General features: G+C 33.0%; 1 protein-coding gene across 4 annotated transcripts in view; it reads right to left on the bottom strand.

Moving 5' to 3' along the window:
* krz (beta-arrestin protein kurtz) overlaps window positions 1-12,528 on the bottom strand; it is a 61,824-nt gene that overhangs the window by 31,284 nt on the left and 18,012 nt on the right. For 3 of the 4 annotated variants that reach the window (XM_085191559.1, XM_085191560.1, XM_085191563.1), the window contains exon 2: window positions 845-905. The exons of the other annotated variant lie outside the window; for it this stretch is intronic. The gene's annotated coding sequence lies outside the window, so the exon portion shown is untranslated. The remainder of the gene's footprint in view (window positions 1-844; window positions 906-12,528) is intronic. 4 annotated transcript variants of the gene reach the window in all.

Below are 12,528 nucleotides of genomic sequence, written 5' to 3'. Positions count from 1 at the left end.
TGAGGGCTGTAGCGGTTAAACAAACTTGGAGGAGAGTAAAGTTCTGAGATTATCGACAAAAGTTGGTCCCGGTGGAAATGGGGAGACAGCCTTCCTTCGCATTCGTTTCCAAGGACGCACGTACATAAGTATTGAAACTTCGTAATAAGATGTCATACATATACGCTCTTGTTTTACTTCTGTATTGTATTCCTAAAGTATTAACTATATCATTTATAGTTAATACTTGTTTATATGAGAATTTATATTTTATAGTTAATATTATATTATAATTGTTGATAAAATTTTCTTATTAAAATCAAGATTTCTTCAGATAAAGTTGCTAAATTGTTTTCCTTGAATATACCTATAAATAGCCAGGAAGTCCTCACACACATCAGCATGATTCAATTACATATGGAGTGGTACAAGTCATCCATATTTCTATACTTAGAGGGTGTGTACATACGGGTAAGGTGAATACTCCAGAATAAGTAAGAAGCGTCACACGTGATGGATGAGGTACCCGGCAGATTCACACCGCCATGACACGAGGTTGAGCAAACATGGCAAAAGCAAATTTATTCCTTGGAGTACGCTAGAATAAATATTTATGTAAATAAATTATGTTAGAGTAACACTTGTAAATCGTGCAACTTTCCCGCATCGTTCCCGCATCTCATTTTTCACGTTTTTTATAATATATACCTATTCACGGTAAAGCGGTTACAAACGCGCTTAAAACAAAGTATAAAAGCAACCATCCATCATTTACTATAATTATGAGTGTATTCTATAGAATGGGAAGATAAATGGACATTTAACTATGTTATGCACTTTGAAGTGGACAGAATAAAAAGCTTACAATATATCAGGCGGCTAGGCGGCGCGGTTTGCTGAGGCACGTACGCGGGGCGCTGGCATACCTGGAACAAAAACCATATGTTATATTTAAATGGATTTAGATGCCGTCGTAGCGTAGTGTCTGCCTGTAAACAACGATTGTGGGATCTAATCCACAATCGTCGCATTCAGGGGTGATGACTAATTATATATTAAGAGTATATAAAATATATTTTCATTTCCACGCTCTGGTAGACGATGCGCGGCGTTGAGTTCCACAACTCAAAGGCGCAATACCTTGAAAATTGGGACGGAAAGTAGGGAACAGATTGTATTACCACTAGATTACCTCTGCAAATAAGTAAATATGAAATAAATAACCGTATTTGTGAAAGATAATAATAAAAAAGGTGAAATCCGCGTTCGTCTGTAATGAGACTGTATATCCCGCGTAAGTGTGGAGTTCGTGGCTTTTTGAATGTCAAGAACCTCCATAACCACGAGGTATGCAGTCTTAGAGAATATTTTCTCAAGATTGACGTGGATATGCACAAGGATGTGGTAACAGTTGACAAAGGCCTTACTCCTCTTTCCTTGGGCAAAGAGAACTGGCGTCGGCCTGTAGTACTTACTACTTCTGATCGCATGGCTGTATGGAAGAGCAAGGAGCTGCATGGTAGATTCCATAGAGCCCTAGTGGGCCAGGACGTGGATACTGTTTCATCATTATCTTGGTTACAGTTCGGGGATCTTTTCGGAGAAACTGAAGGTTTTGTCTGTGCAATTATGGACGAAGTTATCAAGACACGGAACTACCAGAGACATATTATGAAAGATGGCACTATCGACATCTGCCGGGCGTGTCATCGACCTGGGGAGTCCCTCAGACATATTGTCTCTGGTTGTTCTCATCTTGCTAATGGCGAGTATTTGCATAGACACAATCAAGTAGCCAAGATAATACACCAGCAACTTGCTCTTCAATATGGCCTTGTAGAATTGGAGGTGCCTTACTACAGGTACAATCCCATGTCTGTTCTTGAAAATAGCTGTGCTTTGCTCTACTGGGATCGGTCTATTATTACTGACAGGTATATTGTTGCCAATAGACCTGATATAGTACTAGTAGACCGAGCGGCGCGCCGCGCAGTGATTGTTGACGTTACTATCCCACATGATGAAAATCTCGTGAAGGCCGAAAAAGAAAAACAATCTAAATATTTGGACCTAGCCCATGAGATTACCGCCATGTGGGATGTCAATGCGACTATCATTGTGCCGATAGTGGTTTCGGTTAACGGTTTAATAGCGAAAAGCCTCGACCAACACCTTAAGAGGCTATCGCTTAGCTGTTGGATCAAGAACCGGATACAGAAGGCAGTAATACTTGAGACGGCACGTATTGTGCGGAGGTTCCTCTCTCTGGAGCCCTAGCCACCGATGGCTTGGACCCTTGTCCCGCCCTCGGAAGTGTGGTTTTTTATATTTTTAAATGTATCTTTTTTATAATAATTTATATTTAAAAATGTAAAATTGATTCGCTTATTTAATAAAAGTATATTCTGTGTAAAAAGGTGATAGGTAAATTAAACAAGGTTATAATATTTACTTAAAATAATACTACACGGAACGGCACGAAACCGATAATCGAGTTAATTCAATGTGGATCACAAGGATATATACAGTCTAGTCTTTTTACTTATACAGACTTATACAGATATCTCTAGACTTATTTCACATTTCATTTCTGCATTTTCTTTAAGGTCATGGGTAGCATAATATGTCAGAGATAGGATGTAAAAGCGATGGCTATGGCTGCGATCACTCGAAGGAGCGATTTCCTTTCTTTTCTACAATCTGACGAGACAAAGTAAGTACGGCGTTGAGTGCTGACACTCAACACGTGAATTCTGGCGGAAAACGAGGAACGGAAAACTTATTCGAGAGGCGCAGAGAGCCTAGTGTCAAGACACTTCCTTGCCACCAAAGCACATTGCTAAAAGAAGTCTAGATTTACATATATTTAATAAACCTTTACTATAATATACATTATGAATAAGATATAATGTTAATCGTTAGTCTAATGAGAAGGTACTTAGGGAGATTGTAAGTAAAGCACTACTCTCGTGGCAACCACGGCTCATCTCCCGTACCCCATTATTTCGCGTACATATTATATATCTATCAATATAACCACCGTATTTCCCGCGTGACTGAGCGTAAAAATATTAGGGCAGGATTGGATGTTGTGTAATACACATATGTTTGATATCGAATATGTAATGCATATCGGCGGCATAAATTACGTTTAATACTATAAGTAGATATAAATTTTAAAAAAATATAATATATATTTACCAGCTTAACGCTATAACCCGCACACAGCAGGATAAGTATTGCGTGTTGAGTGGCGGAAATTTAAATAAATATTTTATTTCCTCGAGTGGGGATCGTACCCACCAGGACTGACCCCAGATATATATAAAATATTACACCCTATTTTATAAAATTATTTTAAAATATACATTATAATTTATCATTTTCTTTATTACATACAGTTATATTTTGAAGGTAAAAGTTTCCTTCGTTACAAAATGTTTTATGTAATATGGTAATCTACAAGACTGAAATTTATCTAGGTACTAAATGTGCGATTGAGATCAATAAATTGATTTTTTTATTATTTTATTTTACGCTCTTGGCCGTATATTTTTAAGATCATTCTATGACATTGAACTTATGAAGAACTTCGAAGAATTTATGAATTATTTTACTAACAAAATTACTTTCTGAGAAAAACCATCTCGAGAGAAAATACACATTTGTAACAGAATTAATATTGTATTATGTTACTGAGAATTATTTATTCTCATAGCTGAATTATTTGAAGTTGTGAAAAAGAAAAAACAGGAGCAAAAATATTTAACAACTTATTTAACAACAAATTGCTTATAAAAATATTTAATACAAAATTACCATTTTTTTTATTTTCGTCTATTTAATAATTTCAATGTCAAATAAAAGAAATAAATAAACATACTAAATATTTAGTATGGTTATGTCAACTTAAAGTCAATGGAAATTACAAAGGACATTTCATTTGAATAAAGGTAGACTGTAGATCAAAGTACTTACATGGAGGCTTCATACAATTTGATTGTAATTATATAGATATTCCATATAATTGTCATTGTTTATTGATAATGTCCTGTAATTTTAGGTAAGTTCAGTAGTTTTAGGATTTAAGGTTTAAGATTTGAAAAATATGTTAAAATTTTATGAAAATATGTTTGTATAAGGCCATCTAGCGCCTATGACTATGAACGCGATGATTGTACGTTTGATCTTCACTCGGGAGTATATTTATATAAAAAAATAGGTTAAATAATATTTATACTTAGGGAGGCAAGTGTAAAACAGAGTGTCTTAACACTATGTTCCCTCTACCTACTCTGCTATATACGAAAATATGTAAAGCCACGTCTTTTTTATAATTTAAACTTTAAAATAAGTAAGAAAATTAATAAGGAAATAACAAATTATACTTATGAATAAAGCTACTTGAATCAGGATTGCGGTTCTACATGATTCAGTATTAGCATTATCACTTCACAATTAACTTACTGAATAACAATTATATTATTTAAAAAAATATTTCATACATTTTTCACAACATTTTCTTTGGGACAAATATTTATATCAACACAAAACTTTTACAATTATAATATTAGAAGAACAAACTTGGCTCTTAAAACAATAAAAGATACTCTATTCTTTAGGCATCTGTTACCGTTTTACCCAAACGTCACATACAATAGTTAACTAATATTAAATTAAAAAAGCTCTACTCATAGCAAGGTGACAATAGTCATAGTAAATACATGTATTTACAGCTTTAAAGCAATTCTTTTATAAAAATAAATCTCAGCGACCGTGCAATTACTTGACGGTATAAAATTCCTTGAAATATCGTTCTAAGTCTGTTTACAATGCTCTGCTCGGCGGTTTATATAAAGTGTGTTGCGAGAATAGTTCGTCATAAACAAACCGCCTGTTTTTTTGTAATACCGCATACGTCGGTTCACGGAACGACGCAAGTGAGGATCTCACGACCTTGTCGCAGGTTCACCGTCTACGGAAGGAGTAGCGCCACGCCACGCGGTCGGGGCGCCAGTTTCAATAATTTTAATTTATTTTGATTTTCTTGTTTCACGAAACGTTTATATCAACAATCATTCAATAACATTTATTGCTGTTTTAAGCTTATTAAATCTCATCGAATTTAATTGGCTTTCATAGAACATTAATTATTGACTGAGAGCGCCACGAGTGTACCTGTCACAATATAGGGCATCGTTGTTTTCAATAAATATAATGACACTTTGATGATAGTATATCATCTATATTCTTTACTTATATTATATGGCTGAAGAATTAATATCTCCAGAACTAGTGCTTGAAATTATAATTATTTTAGTGGGTGCGTGCGTTCGTGTAGTTTATTTATCGATAATAACTAAAGGCGATATTACATCACCTTAATCGATTCCATGTAATATGTGATACACATCTTGAAGTATATGGGAGGAACATCGGTACAGCAGTGCAACATATATTGTCAGTTTTTTTCTGTCCAGCAAAAATCATAGAATATATGGAATTGAGGAAAAAAATCTAGAATATAAGTAAGATAAATGTTTTTTTAGATATTTTTTAGTACTATGTGTATAATATAGCTATTATTTTTTATTGTTTCTCTCTACATTAACTTTAACAGGCTATTTGCACGTTAAGTCCACGAAGTACTGTTTTAAACGAAGGCATAAGGTAAAATAGCAAAGATAAAACAATTACCATTTGCTTCGATGTCAAACGACGTTTCAGCTATTAATGGATTATCGACTACGCCTAAACCTATCAATTCAATAAACCTGTAGAGGGAACATGTCTGCACATAAAACCATTAAAGTTCATTGAAGCCTATGAGATAATAATTTCCCTGTATGTAAAATGTATAAACTGTAGCATGACCCGAATATAACATTTATTTGACTGAAAATTCTAGCGCCTAATTAAAGCATTTAATTAAGAACAAATATGTTTATTATTTATCTGTGTCGAATTCTATAGCAAATAGTTGTTTTCGAAATGTTCGGGAAAATCTTATATTAGTTTAGTCTGTTCATTAAGTACCGTCAATGTTTGAGTATAAATTCAATTTACGTAATTAAGAAACTTTGTTACTATTATTATTAAAACAACCTTGCCAGTTGTAACGTTTCGTCGCCTAAATTACAATTTAACACTTTAAACAAGGTTTACTCTACTTTTCGTAATTATTTGTTAATTGTTTTATTATTTATCTCGTTTGAACAACCACGATGATTACAAATCAACATGAGGGATAAACGGAATGGAATAACTGTGAAATCTGTTGTGCCCCTTTCAATTATGTATATAAGTACTTAACTTACAACGTATACGATTACATTTAAATAATGTCAAACAGGAATTTAATAATATAACAGAAGATTGCTCAATCAAGAGTGCTCGTTTTCTAACCCTAAGTGCATATTCAAATTTTCAATGCAAATGTAAAATTATCCACATTTCACCTTTAAAGACTTGTTTAAATCAGTAAGCCTTTTTGAGCTTTTAAAAATAAATAATTAAAATATTCAAGTTCAAGAAAGTCGATGTATGACTTCACCTGGCTGAATATTATATGATCATTGCTTCCTATATTTATTTAGATCCTTAACCCTGTCAAAATTTTAGTTTTGCTATAAATAATGACAAACGAAATAGATCTATTCAATCAATCTAAGATAGGACTTGGCTGTATGCCATTGATTAAATATTTACAAAGTAAAATAAGCATTTCATAGCCGGGACGAATGAGTCGTAACTCTTCCTATGACTGGAGAACTGTTTAAAATACATAATAAAAAAGCTATTAAAGAGGCACTTCGATTGTGATTATAAAAAAGTATATATGTATAAAAGACGATATGAACACGTCATACGAGTCCTACCCACTCACATTTAGTGTGTAAATACAAACTCAATTCAATAACCTCTGGCGACCCCTTCCGTTGAAGATACTGCCAGTCTAAATTAGGGTAACCTAAGCAATAAGTGTTCTCTCTGCACTGACGACGACGATATATATAATTTAATAAAAAACGCCCTTTCATTCATTATCAACAGTGTTTCGGTATTTTGTTGCAAAAATAATTAAAAGGTGAACTCTTTCCTTCGACGTGAACTTCATTATCTCTCCTACTTCTACCCACATAATTTAGTTACGTACGCAAATGTAGTCAATTTTATTAGAGTCGACGTTCGTGCTAGACGATAGTAAGAGCGGCGGCGTACCGGCCGCCTCCCTGTCTCCCCGTAATTAGGTTTCCTCCGCATCAATACGGGAGGCTTTTAAGAAAAACCAATAAGCAATATCACAAATATGTCACGCTCCACGTGAAACGGTTAACATCGTAAGGTGCACATTTTACGCGGTGTTATTATCTTTACGAATAAGGAATTTCAGATATTTTGAAGCCATAGAGGAAGAATGTCTGACAAATTTATATTTTCAATACGCAATGTCTTGAATCGGAAGTAGGTCTCATAGTCTCATAAAGTATTGGCATACCAATCAAAAATCCTCCATGTCATTTAGACACTATTTAATGACACTGCACACGGCATGCTGTCTACAATTTTTTCCAGTCAAATCTTCAATTTTAAGTCCCTATAAAATTAATGAAATAGTCTACAAATAATATAACAAAAAAATAAATATAAGTATACGAGTATAAAATAGATAGATACAATTAAAAACGTCTTTTTGCTAGTTGTTGTTGAACATTACTCACACAGAACTTGTTATCTTAGAAGATATTTCATTTATTAGTCCTAAAGACTTAAATACACAAAGGCAGACGCTAAACAATTTATTTATTACTATTTTATTGCTTTATCTAGCTAGCATCAAACGTCTCTTACGCGAACGTTTAGAAAACTTTATAGATTAAGTTTTTTTTTATTATAAAAGACCGTCTATCCCCCACATCTTTTTTACCATTATTCTAAATAATATATTGTTTAATTTCTTTTCAGGAAGATATTGTTTTTTCTTTCATTCCCCTGTGGTCGCAAAAACGCAGTGTTGAGTTACGCCACTAAACACACACGGTATGGAATGTTATTTCATGCTGTTGTAATGAGTGGAAACATTACAAAATATTATTTTTTTACATTAAACCTATACAAAAAATAAATATAATACACCACAAAATGCATGACATTTCTACTCGTACATAAGTATAGATAAGATATATTCGCATAGAAATTATAAGTGCTATGAAGCATGTCACCCGCAAGCATCGCACTTTCTCAAGCACGAGTCGCTGTCAACAGTACCTTATATTATCAAAAGGCTAAGTTTATTTTACTGTTCTGTTCTGTTCTTTCTATTATGGCATTCCGAGAAGTTTATTTTATTTACATTTAATTAAAATTGTACGGCATCCGACACCCGGGAATTGATTTCCATTTTATTTGAAAGTAGAACTGCCGGTATTAGCGATCGACATTAAACCCAAACTCTAATTTTATTGACCGTTGAACAATTTTACTTGAGTGGGTATAATTTCAAATGGTTCAAACAATACAATACTTTCCTTTTGCTATATTTAATTGGATTTCTGAAGTATTTAATTGAGTATTGACGAAGATGAGTATAAAATTCAGTTCAGAATTGTCTCAAGTGCTCTACCCACTGCGTAGTTCTGGACTTAATTGTCGTACAGCGATAAGAAGATAGAATACATGTATGTACCTGCAAAGATATACTATTATAGTTATTTTTATAGTCATCTGCAGTTATTTAGAATAAAATCAATATATCAACATACACGGCTGTCGGTCATAGAAATAGACAGATAGATAGATACCTCATATGAAAGTGGTATTTATAAATATTTCACACCGCAACTTGCTCCTACACCTAATGCAAGTGCAAATGCATTCGACCTCGTGCACCCTGACGTCATTGCAGGTGACGTTGGAATACATAAACGAGTCCTTTGACTCTCGCAAAGGGAGAAGCGACGAGTTATGCCTAAGTAATATGATATCATTATAATGTTTTTAATAAAGGGAAAACTTTACGTGTACTTGTACACAAGGGTAATTAATAATTAGTTGTATAATGGCGTCAGTATGTCTGTAATTTTTTACCTACTTTTAATATAAATTCAATTTAATATTAGAGCTGGAAATAAAAATAGTCTAGATACCAGTGGTGGTGCAGGAGCACAAGCGTGCGACTGATTGTGGGTTCAATTCCCACTCTAGGAAATGAAACATTTAATCATTTAATTTCCTCCCTATGGGAACGAGTAAATGGGGAACGGAGTTGTATTAGTGGAAACGAAGTTACACTAGGAATTTCCTGCTTGTGCAGGGATAGGTACATAGTAAAGCTGAAAAAGAAAATAAGTTTACAAAATTTAATTTGCCACGCGCGGTGTTATATTCCATCAGTTGTGATACCAAGTCTAACCTGTGAAATAATAAACATTCTATTGTCTTTAAATTTTAAGACAAAAATGGTTGCCAGTTTTTGTTGAGTCCCTTCCGTTATAGATTTTCATGCTATATATGTTTCCTACAACGATTTTGGACATGACAAAGGGTGTGCGTCAACAGTCTTAACTGAGTTCAAAGATTTATGTAAAAAACTAGTGGGCCCGGACGCGGCTACGCCCGCGAAAATATAAGCCTAAATCATTAAAATAAGTTAAAAAATAATAATAAGTGGAGATTTATTATTAGAAAAAATATCTGAGTAACCGAAATGAACAAACCAAATAAGTAAAAGTAACTAAAGGAAATTCTTAATATTAGAAAAAAAAACCTAAAGTTTGCTGTGCGCGCGTACTAAACATTTTTCTATATTAAATAATTATTAATTTTTGCGAACAATATTAAATAAAATCTCAAATGATTAAAATTACGATATTTTAAGTGTATAACATCGGTATAGATAACCGAACTGAGATAAATTAATTATAAGCAGCAAATAATTACATAAAAAATAATAGTAATTCGAAAATCTATAAAAATTTACAAAATCATCAAAGTGGATGACTTTCGCGTCGGTCATACTTATATTATGCCGCCCGAAGGCTAGGTCATTTGGAATCAGTCACATCTTAATTATTTATTAGAATGTTATACAGTAAATTATAATTTCCATCTAGATGAAATGCTAAAAGTGACTATTATATTTATTTTCATAAGGATGAATATCAAATTATAGAAATCATCTAATTTTTGTTAATGATTTGTATAAAGAGATTTGTATAAATCTATATCGGCGCGCACCATGTATGCATTAAGCAAACTCACTGTGGGTGACGTTTTCTTAAATCAGCAAACTTTGCAAGCTGTTGCTTAGCAACGCGTAGCGACGATTGTTATTAACATGGCGGAATAAATTCCTTGTCAAATTAATTATTTTAATATATTGGTATATAACGAAAATATTACAAATATGAGAAAAAAAAAGTATCCTATGTTCATCCCGGGACCCTCAAGTATCTCTATATGAGTATTTTATCACAATTAAATTAGCGGTTTGGCCCTGATTGCGGAAAAGACAGACAGACAGACAGACAGACAGACAGACAGACAGACAGAATTTATAATATAGGTATGGATATATCAGTTTGTTTAAAATATGATTAACTAATAAATATTTATGAATTCTACTATTTATATACAAGTTCAGTCAAATTTAAGCCATTTCTTAATTGAAAAAAAAAAACGTGATATTACGTTGCATTCTCAGTATCAGATGGAAAGTTGAATAACAAGCAAAATTAAAGTTTATATTCTTCAGCGCCAAGTTGTAATTAAGTTCAGGACTCTCAAGAACAAAGAATAAAGCGCATTAATTATAATAGTAGCCAAGAAATAAATTGTTTAACCTACATTCTTTTTCCTCGTCATTTAGATATAACGTTCTACTAAATATAAATAAACGAAAAGGGTATTATATAAGGAGTTATGGGATATTATCTATCATTGAAATATTTAAATTACAAATAACAAATATAAATAACAATAAATACTTAAATAATATTTAAATTACTAGCTTCACAATGTATCGACCACAAAGCAGAACAGGCAGGAACCTGGGAACCTAGTGTTAAGACAATCTGTTCCCCAGTTTCCGCCGAATTCTTGAGGCATGCCTCGTTACTAGAGCAAGGAAATTAAATATTAAATATTTTATTACCACGAGTGGGAGTCGAACTTACAGCCGTCGTGTCTACAGTTTAAAATAGTATAATATAATGTTTAGTTAATGTTGGATAATCATTGTAGCAATCAATGGAATTAACTAAAGAAGGCTTTCCAACAAGGATTATGGCAAGTTGCCAATCCTGGTTGGATGGAAGTAGACTATTATATATTCTATTTTCCTTGCCTATATTAAGAGCCATATTTCTATTATTATTTTACTTTTTAGTAGAGGAGTTTGTATATCTCTAGTAAATAGCTGGTATTTTTAATTATATTTACTTGTACACTTTTTTAAGCATTCCATAGCGAAGACTAGATCTGTTATTTAGGCGTGTAATTTTTAACGAATTATTAAGTACAGAATATGCATAATTGTTATAAACATTTCTCAACGTCACTTATTTATTATTATATAAATAAATTAATTAATTCTGTCATCCATAAAATATTTCCTTTCCATAAAATATAACCTTTAAGTTACTTAAAGCTTGTTACCCGGCACTGACAAAATAAGACATTGTGGAAATCAATATACGAGACAGTAATGTACACAAAAAAATTAAAAACTTCATAAAAACAGTCAATTTTTTGCAGAAATGCCATACAGAACAAGTTGCATATAAATGCCACTCTTAATACGGCACTTAATTAGTATATTTATATTCTGTACGCCATGGTAAGTATTCAAATTAAAAAAAAAATACCATAAGCTACCCTACCCTTACCTAGTTATGTTATAAACGTAGTTACGGTATAGTTGGTAAATTATATGAACCACTGAGCAGTGGACGGCGTCCTTCGTACCTAATACATTATTCAGTTAGAATTATAACTGGCTGCTCATTCTCAATGTCAATATCACTCTGGAGGAAATGTCGCTCGTATACTATTAATGTGAAATTGTTTTTTTTATTATATCAAATTTATTTAACAATATTTGCTTAGGTGCTTTGATCGTAGAACATGTTGATGCTGATGTATTTTATATTATTTTTTATTATATTTTACTAGCACACAAACTAATAGTGCTCATTGTAGCGCATGCCTGAACGTTAAAACAGATTTTTTATAGCTTCTTACTGTATTCCGCATATAGTAAGGCAGGCGCAGAGAACCTAGTGTTAAAACACTCTGCTACCCACTTTTCGCCCTATCTTCGATACACTACGTATTGCGTGGTAAAAAACAAAGCCACTTTGTTTTTAATTAATTTACCCAAGTGGGAATCGAACCTACAACCGTTGCGTTCACACGCTATGCTGTTGCTCCACAATTTACTCTATCCAGCAAGATAGACACTGAAAATGCATATTATCTGCTGCGTGCTGCGACAGAAGCAAACAGCGCCCTTTTACGCACCAACGCTAACATTTTTTTATGTAATCGTGA

This window comes from Heliconius melpomene, chromosome 10 (genome assembly GCF_056956725.1).
Source record: "Heliconius melpomene rosina isolate 202511_hmr_F chromosome 10, ASM5695672v1, whole genome shotgun sequence".
Taxonomy (NCBI): Eukaryota; Metazoa; Arthropoda; class Insecta; order Lepidoptera; family Nymphalidae; genus Heliconius; species Heliconius melpomene.
Note: the sequence above shows the minus strand (reverse complement) of the source record. Positions and strands in the feature narration are given on the sequence as shown.